The sequence below is a fragment of the Dromiciops gliroides genome, chromosome 4 (assembly GCF_019393635.1).
Source record: "Dromiciops gliroides isolate mDroGli1 chromosome 4, mDroGli1.pri, whole genome shotgun sequence".
In the NCBI taxonomy this organism is placed as follows: domain Eukaryota; kingdom Metazoa; phylum Chordata; class Mammalia; order Microbiotheria; family Microbiotheriidae; genus Dromiciops; species Dromiciops gliroides.
In genome coordinates, this window is record NC_057864.1 from 271,412,404 (window position 1) to 271,424,132 (window position 11,729).

The window sequence follows — 11,729 nt, forward strand, 5'->3', positions numbered from 1 at the left end:
CTACCATGTGCCAGGCACCATGATTAACACCTTGTAGATATTATTTCATTTGATCCTCACAACAACACTGGAAGATAGATAATATTATTGTCTTCATTTTACAGTGAAGGAAACTGAGGCAAACAGAAGTTGAGTGACTTGCCCAGGGTAACACAGCTAGTAAATGTCTGAAGCTGGATTTGAATTCAGTTCTACCTGACTCTAAGTCCATCATTCTATTCACTCCTTGCCCAACACTTTCCCCACAATGAAGTGAGAAGAAAAAGTATATTCCTGTTTTACAGATGAAAATATTGAGGGTCCCAAGAGCTATTTGACCAGGGTCATATATTTATCGTGACAAATTTATCATGACAAAGCTAGGACTCAAAACAAGATCTTCTACCTTCCATATGACCACCCAAGGGGACACATGGCTGCTGGTTTGGACGCAAAAGTGGTACAATCGGGGGCAGCTAGGTGGCACAGTGGCTAAAACACTGGCCCTGGATTCAGGAGTTCCTGAGTTCAAATCCGGCTTCAGACATTTGACAGGTACTAGCTGTGTGACCCTGGGCAAGTCACTTAACCCTCATTGCCCCGCAAAAAAACCAAAACAAACAAACAAACAAAAAAAAACAGTGGTACAATCTGGAAATATGGTGGCATATGATGGCCACAAAGTAGTGGTCTAACAGAATGTATTCACAATATAGAATCAAGAAACTTGCATTTCAGTCTTAGACCTGCCCTTTAACTAGCTAGATGGTACTTCACCCTGCTGAGCCTCAGTTTCCTTAACTATAAGAAAGTTGGGAGGGTTTCATTTGGTTTTGTTTTTTAACAAATCTATGGTTCCATTGCAACAAAGAAATCCCAGGAAGGAAACTCCTTTTACTGATGCAAATGAGATGAGCACCTGCTCTTTAATTTACAGCCTCAGAAAGTTACCCAGAGCACTGAGAGGTTGTTATCCAGGACCTCCGTCCAATCTGTAGGTGAGGCAGAATTTGAACCCAGGCTTTCTAACTCTACCACATTGCCCCTTTGGAACCATAAACTGTTGACTAAATATCTGCCATCATTGTGAATTTATGGATAACAGAACTCTATTGGATTGTGGTATTGATAAGAATGAGCATGGTTTGTATTAGATCCCTAAATTTTGAAATTGACATGATGTAGAACAAAAATGTCCCTTGGTGTTATAGGATATGGGTCTGACCCTCTGGGAATTCCATTCTCTTGATAAGGGTAGTATAAGAGTATAAGGAAACAAAATCTACGTATACTTCAAAAATTTCTCTTTATGCCATGATTCCTACAGCCTCTCCCTTCGAAGCTTTTTTTTTTTTTTTTTTTGCAAGGCAATGGGGGTTAAGTGACTTGCCCAGGGTCACACAGCTGGTAAGTGTCAAGTGTCTGAGGTCGGATTTGAACTCAGGTACTCCTGAATCCAGGGCCAGTGCTTTATCCACTGCGCCACCTAGCCGCCACCTAGCCGCCCCCCCCCCCCCTTTGAAGCCTGTTCACAGGAGGCCAAATGGGCTGAATGGAATTTCACTTCCTCTCCCTGCCCTTGTTCCCTTTGGTTTATAGCAAGCAAAGAATGGTCCAAAGAGAAAAGCAGACATAAAGGACTGCTTATTATCTTCCCAGAGAGTAATGAACTCAATGCCATAGAAAGACCCCCCCTACTCTGCCACTTTACACTTTGTAATTCTAAGCAAGTCATTGTAGCTCCCTGGGTTTCCTCCCTCAGTTTCCTTATCTGTCAAATCAGGGAGTTGGGCTCTAAACATCCAATGATCCCAATCCCCATGTAAATAGATCTACTCTAATATGGCTGGCTTTTTCTGTTCTTGAGGAGGATTCTTTTTTAAAAATAGAGATCTCGGGGCAGCTAGATGGCGCAGTGGATAGAGCGCCGGCCCTGGAGTCAGGAGTACCTGAGTTCAAACCCGGCCTCAGACACTTGACACTTACTGGCTGTGTGACCCTGGGCAAGTCACTTAACCCCAATTGCCTCACTAAAAAAAAAAAAAAAAAAAAAATAGAGATCTCAGTCTCTGAAACTGATACCTTCACAGTGTAACACTTAGGAGAGAGGTGTGCTGCTAAATGCTTAACAAACAGCTAGGGAATGGGTGGGAAATGTACCAAGGACAGACTTTTAAGCTTAATCTGCATTATTAACATTTTCTCCATCATTTTCTTAAGTCTAGACAATTAACAAAACATTAAATCAAGCCACAATTGGTAGTGTTTACTGATTTCCAAGGTATAAATGCTCATACTGAAAAATTAATGGAGAACTGAGCAGGCAGGAGCTAGCTTAGATATGCTACTGCCTGGGAGTATCCCTCAACTCTCAGGACTGGTTTCCCAGAAGACAATTACACCAAGCCGAGGGTAGGTACTCTGTTGTCATCCTCAAAATTAAAGCTCACAATAGTCCACTGAGGAGAGGCAGTATGGTATGGTGGAAAGAATACTGCCTTTGGCATGAGTGGACCTGTTTTCAAATGCTGCCTCTGTCTGCCTATGTGACCTTAGGCTAGTCACTCAAACCTCTCTGTGCCTCAGTGTCCTCATCTGTAAAATCAGGAGACCTGAACTAGGTAGCTTCCAAGGTCCCTTCACATCTTTGACACACTGATGGGTTATATACTTTAGAGCCTCAAATGGCTGCCTGGGACTGACATTCTCATGTTGAATCAGAGGGATAAAGAGGGGAGGAGACCCTACTAAGGATCTTCCATTGACTGTTGTCTATCTGTTCTGTCTAGTAGCTATGAATGAGAATCCTGTCCCAGCCATAAACTGGTTGTATGAACTTGGTTACATCAATTTAGCTCTTTGGGTCTCAGTTTCTTGATCTGTCAAATGGGGAATAATACTTCTTATACTTCCTGAATCACAGGGTTCTTGAGATGACGCACTATAGAAATTTGAGCTGGTTATTACTAGCAGGCTGAACACTAAGGTCTGAGGCATCCAGGAAAAGACAGTGGGGGTGGTATCCCTTCTCTATTAAGTTTTAGTTTGCACAAATATTTTCAGGGGCATGGAAACTATTTCTGTAGCTCAATTGTTATATAGTTTATGTACACTATCCTGTCCTGAGGACGTGAACATTAAAGAGAGAGAAAGCTTTTCTATGGGTATTTCTTGCCTACAGTACTATTGTATCAGAACTGCTGTTCTATGATTTCCTAACATAATGGGTGATTGTCTGTTGAAGAGTTGATATTATATCTTTTAAGTCCTGACATTTCACTCAGATAAGTCAGGATGAGACATTCCTGTATCCTAGGCAAAGTTCCCTGCTCCCCACTAGATTGTAGGTTTCTTGAAGGCAGGAATTGACATCTTTGTCTGTATACCCTCTATTCCTAATAGAGAGTCTGATACAAAGTAGGTACCTAATAAAGGTTTATGGTTAATTGATTGTTACTTTGTCGTTCAGTCTTTTCTGACTCTTTGTGACCCCATTAGGCATTTTCTTGGCAAAGCTACTGGAGTGGTTTGCCATTTCCTTCTCTAGCTCATTTTACAACTGAGAAAACAGAAGCAAAGAGGGTGAATTGACTTACCCAGGGTCACAAAGCTATTAAGTGTCTAAGGCTAGATCTCAACTCATGTCTTCCTGATTCCAGGTCCAGCATTCTATTCAATGGACCACCTAGCTGATTGTTACTACCCACCCTGTAAGCCATGTGACAACCTCACAAAATAATTACTCACAAGTCATTGAGAATAGAATTTGGGATGGTAAAATGTGTGCATTTCAAAAAATATTTAAATTCATTAGTCATATAAAATGCTCAAAAACATTAAAGATTAGAGAAATGCAGATTAAAACAACCTTGAGATATCATTTTATACCTACCAGATTGGCTAAAATGATGGAAGGGGAAAGTGACAAATGTTGGAGAGCATGTGGAAAAATGGAGACACTAACTCATTGTTAATGAAATTATGAAATGATCTAACCATTTTGGAGAGCAATCTGGAATTATGCCAAAAGAGTTATTAAACTACTTATGCTCTTTGACCTAGCAATTACCACTGCTTGATCTACGTCCAAAGATGATTAAGGAAAAAGGAAAAGATGTTCTAAAATATTTATAGCAGCTCTCTTTGTGGTGGCAAGGTACTGGAAATTGTGGAGATGCCCATGAATTGGAGAAAGGCTGAAACAGGTTGTGGTATATGATTATGATGGAATACTACTGCTCTATAAGAAATAATGAGCTCAATGATTTTAGAAAAACATGGAAAGACTTGCATGAAATAATGAAGAGTGAAATGAACAGAACCAAGAGAACATCGTATACAATATCACCGATATTGTTTTAAGAACAACTTTGAGCAAATTAGTTATTTTGTCTATTATAAATACCCAAATTAATTATAAAGGACATGTGAAAAAAGATGCTATTTGCATCCAGAGAAAGAACTGATAAATAGAAGTATGTATAAAATAATTTTTACAGATATGTGTATGTGTATCTATATAAATATACATAGATACACACATATGTAAAATTATCCTATACAATAACATATGTAAAATAATTTTGTATGTATATTAGTGTATAAGTGTGCATGTATACATAATACAATATATACATATACAGACATATATGTAAAATTATTCTATACATACTTTTATTTATACACACAAACCCACCTATTTGTGTCTAATGGTAGCCATCTCTAAGACAGGAGGCAGGAGGAAAGAAAATAATTTTTGGGGGGGTATATTTGAAAGGAATAGCAAGTTGTGCATATAGTAAATTTGTAGTTTCATGTACAATCATCTTTTTTCTTATACTATGTTATGGAAATGTTTGTTTTATCCCATAATTTTTTCTGTAAAGGGTAGTTAAAAAGACACCTCATTAGAACATTTCCCCACTTCATGTTGTGCCTTTCATTTAAAAATTTTAAAAAATACATCGTACTGATATATTTTGTTTTTCCAAAACCTCCGTTTCCTACTGTATCCTTTTCCCAAAAGTGACTTTCTACTTTTTTCTACCTTCAGTCCCAATTCTACATCTGATGGAGCAAAATCTAGATGTCAATGTGATCAAATAATATTTGTAAAAGCATTGAGTACATAGATGTTTAATAAATAGTTGTTCCTTCCCTCTCAGTTTGGTGTGGTGGGAAAGAGTACTTGCTCTAGAGTCAGAAGTTGTTGCTGTTCAGTAGTGTCTACCTCTTTGTGACCCAATGAACCATAGAATTCCAGGGTCTTCTAGCCTCTATCTCTCAAAGTCTCTCCAAGTTCAAGGCCTACCTAGCCTCATATATTCCTTCCCATTTGGGTTCCTGATTCTATTCATAGGGCTAGCTCTATGGAGCCCTCAAATGGTGATTATGGAGAGTTGCAAGTTGAATTGTAATGTCCACTAAATACTTCAAGAGTTCTCAAATGTTCATAGCTCATAGAATATGAGTGCTAGAAGGCATTTCTGAGGTCATCTTTAACCCCATCACTTTATATATGAGGCAACTGAGGCCCAGAAAGGTCAAACAAGAAGGAAGGAGAAGGAGGAGGAGGAGGAGAAAGAGGAGAACAAGCAAAGTTAGAACTTTACATGCATTATCTTATATGCCTCTCCCCCTTCTAGTAATCCTATGAGTTAGGTTGCCTAGGAATTATCAACACATCAAAGTTCTACTCAGATGTCTCACTGAGGCATGGAGATGAAGCCAGATTATTTTTTTGATCAACGTCATCTGCTTTCTTGAATGCTATGATTTATTCACAGATAACACATAAAGTCATATGACTTTTCCTGAATATACTACCTTGTAAGTCCCATTATTCCTACCAGACATCTTGGGTATGTTCTACCATAAATTTAAGTTATGCTGAAAACAGTTGCTTTTATTTCCATGACTATTCCTCTCTTGAAATTCCCTAGGCTATAAGTATCATCTCAGACATTCCAAACAAGACTCTATTTCAGTCAAAGATTATTGTCAACATTGGGCTGGTTGATTGGTTGGTTGTTGCCCTTTGTTCTCAAAGAGTACCAAAATGACACCACTACATTGGGGTCCAACTATGGTCAATCAGACCAATACAGGCTTGGAAGGCTCTACCACAGGTCAGGCACAAATAGTACATATGAACAATTGGGGTGATGTCTCTAAATTTATGTGTTTCATCTCAGGTTTCTGTTAAGCTACTGTAATTCTTCTTTGCTCATAGAGCTGAACACCTTCTTTGATGTGGTCATGCTATGCTGGGTAGTTGATGAAACCAGATTCTTGAAGGCTATGCTAGTAGAGCCCACAACTTGATGGGCTCTAGCAAGCTGGAAAAGCATCAAGTATGATCACAGAAACATAGCTTCTACTTGTGACCAAGGCCGTACCATCCTAAGATGTGGAACTGTCTCTTACCATACAACCCATCTTTTCTCTTTTATCCCAGCCATGAAAATAGCTGAGATCCATATTATAATGAGATCTAATTTTGCCGCAGAGATTTAGAACTTGAAGGAACCTTATAGAGAATCTATACCAAGCATAAGCTCCTTGAGGGGATGGGGGGGGGCACTATTTCACTTTTGTCTTTATAGCCCCAGCTTTTAGAACAGTGTCTGGCACTTAATAAATGCTTAGTCAGTCAATAAATATTTTTAACTACTAGGGACCAGAATCTGTGGTAAGACTTGGGTTACCAAATTAGGCAAAATTAGGCTCAAAGAGAGTATTTTATCCAATGACCAACAAACTGACTGATATATTCATGAAAGAATTGAACCACATCAATATTCCCACAATAAATGAAACTAGGAGAAAGTTTCAACTAAATGTAAAGATGGCTCAGGAGGAGAATAAAGTTAATGATGAAGACAACCTGCTAATAACTATGTACAAACAAGCCACAGACTGAATAATTTTGAAATAACTAATAAAGGGAACACACAAGTATTAAGAGGAATTGAGAACAATTTATCATAGAAGGTGGGATTTTTTTTTTTTTTTGGCAAGGCAATTGGGGTTAAGTGACTTGCCCAGGGTCACACAGCTAGTAAGTGTCAAGTGTCTGAGGCCAGATTTGAACTCAGGTCCTGTTGACTCTAGGGCCAGTGCTCCATCCATTGTGCTACCTAGCTGTCCCTGGATTTTTTTAATAGTATTTTTTCCCAATTACATGTCAAGACAATTTTTGGCTTCCTTTTTTTTTTTCAGATTTTGAGTTCCAGATTTTTCTCCCTCCTTCCTTCTCCTTCCCTCTTCTGAAAATGGCAGGCAATTTGATATAGATTATACATGTAATATCATGTAAAATATATTTCTATGTAAATCATAGTTGTGAAAGCAGAAACAAATCAAAAGAAAAGAACACAAAAAACCCTAAAGTAAGTGAAAATAGTATGTTTTGATCTTCATTCAGAGTCCATCAGTTCTTTATCTGGATGTGGATAGCATTTTGTGAGTCCTTTGTACTTGTCTTGAATCATTGTGTTGCTGAGAAGGGCTGTCATTCATAGTTGATTATAACACAATGTTGCTGATACTGTACAATATTTCCCTGGTTCCGCTCATTTCACTTTGCATCAGTCCGTACAAGTCTTTCCAGATTTTTCTTAAATCATTTCTTATTGCACAATAGTATTCCATTACATTCATATATCACAGCTTGTTCAGCCATTCCCTATTGACGAAAATCTTCTCAATTTCCAATATTTTATCACCATGAAAAGAGCTGCTATAAATATTTTGCACATGTAGGTCCTTTTCCCTTTTTTGTGATTTCTTTAGGACGCAGATCTAGTAGTGGTATTGCTGGATCAAAGGGTATACAGTTTGGTTGCTCTTTTGGTATAGTTCCAAATTGCTCTTCAGAATGGCTGGATCAGTTCAAAACTCTACCAATAGTGCATTAGTGTCCCAATTTTCTCACATCCTCTCCAACATTTCCTTTTTTGTCATATTAGCCAATATGATAGATGTGAGGTGGTACCTCAGAGTTATTTTAATTTGCATTTCTCTAATCAAAAGTGATTTAAATCAGTTGTTCATTTGCCTATAGATAGCTTTGATTTTTTCATCTGAAAACTGCCTCTTCATATCCTTTGACTATCAATTGGAGAATGGCTTGTATTCTTATAAATTTGGCTCAGTTCTCTATATATTTGAGAAGCAAGGCCCTTATCAGAGACATTTGCTGTAAAGATTGTTTCCCAGCTTTCTGCTTTTCTTCTAATCTTGGTTGCATTGGTTTTGTTTGTATATAAGCTTTTTATTTTAACATAATCAAAATTATCTATTTTACATTTCATAATGTTCTATATCTCTTATTTGGTCATGAATTCTTCTCTTCCCGATAGATCTGATGGGTCAAAATGGGCGTATGATTTAGACATAAAAGGTGACACTATAAGCTAATTAGAAGAGCAAGGAATAGTCTACCCATCAGATCTATCAGGAAGAGAAGAATTATGTTAAAATAAAAAGCTGACTGATGTATTCATGAAAGAACTGGACCATGTCAATACTCTCACAATAAATGAAACTAGAAGAAAGTTGCAATTAAATGGAAAGATGACTTAGGAGGAAAGAAAAAAAAAGTTAAAGACTTTGAACCTAAGCAGATGAATCAAAAGGATAGATAACAATAACAGAGAGGAATGTGGCTTCCACATCAGCTAAACAAGTCTAGATATCTGGGATTAAATATTTCAAGATAAAGCAAAATGAATCAATTTCCAAAGAGGCAGGGGACCCAAGAGAGTACAACACCAAAGTTGTATGATGCTGAGAAAATAAAAATAATTCCATTTTGTAATTCATTCTATTCTGTACCAACATTTGGTGTGTTTACATCGCGTTTCTTTATCTCAGAGTTAAGTTCAAAAGTCCTTAAGTTCAGAAGATCAGTCTTTTTGTAAATCAGGTTATTGTTGTTTGTCCTGTGTTCTCAAAGAGGACCATGACATTCTGTAAATCACTTTTATTTTTATGTCAAGGAGACCTGTCATCTCTCTACCACATTTGTCCTTTCAAGGATACAAGCGGACACAATCAATCAGCTTTTCCTAGCAACAAGGATGTAAGTCTCATCCCTCCCACCAACAGAAACATGCTGTTCTACTTTTATCCACTTTCCCTAAACAATAAGTCCTAAAACTCCACTTTAAGGTCTTTTGTCTTGCTGAGGAGCTAAAGACTTCTTTTACTGGTAACTACTAGCCTTACCAATAAATTGAACATGCTTAGAGCTTTGTTGCGTCCATTTGACTTAATTTCAATCACTACAATCCCAAGTAGTTTAAAAGAGAAATAAGAATTGCAAAAGCAATTTATGGCCTGCTCTGCCTAAATAATCAACAGAATAGAGTGTAAGATCAATTGTGAAGACTAGAGAAGAAAATATTGGAAGATTATGAACTCTTAAGTCAAGAAAAAACATGGGAGGCCCCCCAAAAAATATTCAGGAACGTTGTCATGAGGCCCAATAAGCTTTCACCCTTAAGGCATTTATAACTGAAACAAGCAGGACAATAAATAGATGAAAAGTGGACCTGATATGCCAACATTGCCTTCATGGCTATTGGAACAAATTGTTCTCATCCACCCATGCTGCTGGAGGAAGTCTTCACATGCTTGGGGTAGACATTTCCCTAACTCACCAATGGGTTTTGGGCCTGTGATTTACCCTTAACTTGGTTTAGCCCATCTGCCCAGAAGGTTTGCTACAGCTTCTTGAAGCCACAGGTAAAAGTTGGGTGAAAGGTAGACACCAAAGGTGAATAGGCAGCCCTGGAAAGGGCTAGGCAAGCCCTCACAGCAGAGGTGCTAGTCCTACTGAACACCCCGAAGGCAATTTAAGTAATTCGTTAACTCTCTTCTTTACTGAACATCAAGAACCTAGAAGAATAAAAATTACAAGTAAAATGGAATGAGCATAGGTTCATAGATCCTGAGTTGGAAGGGATATTAGAACTCAACCAGTCCAACCCTCTTATTTTACAGATGAGGAAACTAAGGTTCAGAGAAGTTAGGAGACCAGAGGAATTATCAAAGAATGTGGACAGTATCACATAGGATGAAAGGCATGAATCTCTTGAGCTCTGCATCTTTGTGCCTACACTTAGGAAATCCTATATCCACTGGAGTAGTGAAGCTTATTGTCACAACACATCTTGGAGAACTCTGCATTCCCAAAAATGTTTTCTATTAATTCTTTTTTATTTTTCTTGCAGGGCAATGAGGGTCACACAGCTAGTAAGTGTCAAGTGCCTGAGGCCAGATTTGAACTCAGGTCCTCCTGATTCTAGGGCTGGTGCTTTATCCACTGTGCCACCTAGCTGCCTCCTTCTTTTTATTCTTAATAGAGGTCTAAAGCAGAGGGAATCTCCCACTTGAGGAATCTCCAAGACCCTTCCAGGGGAGCCCTCAAAATCAAAACTATTTTCATAATGTGAGAAAATAATTATTAATAATGGATTTCTTGGAGGACCCAGAGATCAGATTCTCAGTCCTTTCTCTTCCCTCCCTCCCACCCCCACCCCAAAGTCTAGTTCTCCTTGAGAAACTTCATCAAATCTCCTTTGGGACAAACCCAAGGGAACAAAAGGAATGAAGATAGATTCTTTTGTCTAGATTAAGTGAAGGACTGATGGGATTAAACCATATTTAGATAATGGGTTTTGCCTTGAGCAACTGCAGTGAGGGTCTTTTGCATTCTTTTCCTGATATCATCTTAATGTACCACCTTCAAGCCATGTCAATCAATGGAATCAAATAATGCTAACCAATCAGCTTTGATCAATGTATAATGACCCACCTCTATCAAAAGAGGATAAAAAAGTCACAAGGTGGTCTTCTGGGGCATCTTCTTTGTTTCTCTTGGCTCTTGAGGACCACATGGTCTCTGTCTCTCTCTGTCTCTAGTTCTCTTGGGTCTCCTTGAGACCACATGCTGGCTCTCTAAGAGACATAATGGGTCTTTATGGGCTTTTCTCTGGCTTGTGCTAACTGGAATGCTGAACCTCTCTCCCTGCTTGAGACCATGAGAAATTAGGGAGATAAGTGGTCAATCCTTTACTGGAATATAATATTAATAAACTAATAATATCCTTACTCCAAACTGGTATCAATAGCAAGAGTAATGAATTTTCAAAAACAATAATAATGCTAAGATATTATTTGCCTATTAAATACTCCTCTCTTTTCCAACTATGTACCTGTATGAGGCTAGCTTTTCTTCATATACTTCAGCCAAAATAACATTACAACAGAAAGAATGCAAAAGTAGACATGAAGGGGGCGGCTAGGTGGCGCGGTGGATAAAGCACCGGCCCTGGATTCAGGAGTTCCTGAGTTCAAATACGGCCTCAGACACTTGATACTTACTGGCTGTGTGACCCTGGGCAAGTCACTTAACCCCCATTGCCCCGCCAAAAAAAAAAAAAAGTAGATATGAAAATTCAGCTGTCCTATTTAAGCTGTGGCATTAAAAAGACCTGAAAAGATATGTAAAACAAAGCCCCTCTTCTCACTGTTTTTTTGTTTCATAAATAGCAATTTTTATAAAACTGTTATTTACAATAACAGTAATGGATTTGTCATTTTTTTTAATGAAGTAGTATCTTAAAATTTTATCAGCTTTAATTTCTGATATAAATATTGATAGGTATAACCCACATAAACAAAAGCTCTCTGAGATCCTTAGTAATTTGGGGGGGGGGGGCAGTGAGGGTTAAGTGACTTGC

At 38.2% G+C, this 11,729-nt stretch overlaps 1 protein-coding gene across 1 annotated transcript in view; it reads right to left on the reverse strand.

The window, feature by feature from the left end:
* Positions 1-2,560, reverse strand: part of LOC122755498 (glutathione S-transferase A4-like) — a 44,223-nt gene extending 41,663 nt beyond the window's left edge. The window contains exon 1 of the mRNA XM_044004048.1: positions 2,551-2,560. The gene's annotated coding sequence lies outside the window, so the exon portion shown is untranslated. The remainder of the gene's footprint in view (positions 1-2,550) is intronic.
* Positions 2,561-11,729: the final 9,169 nt, after the last annotated feature.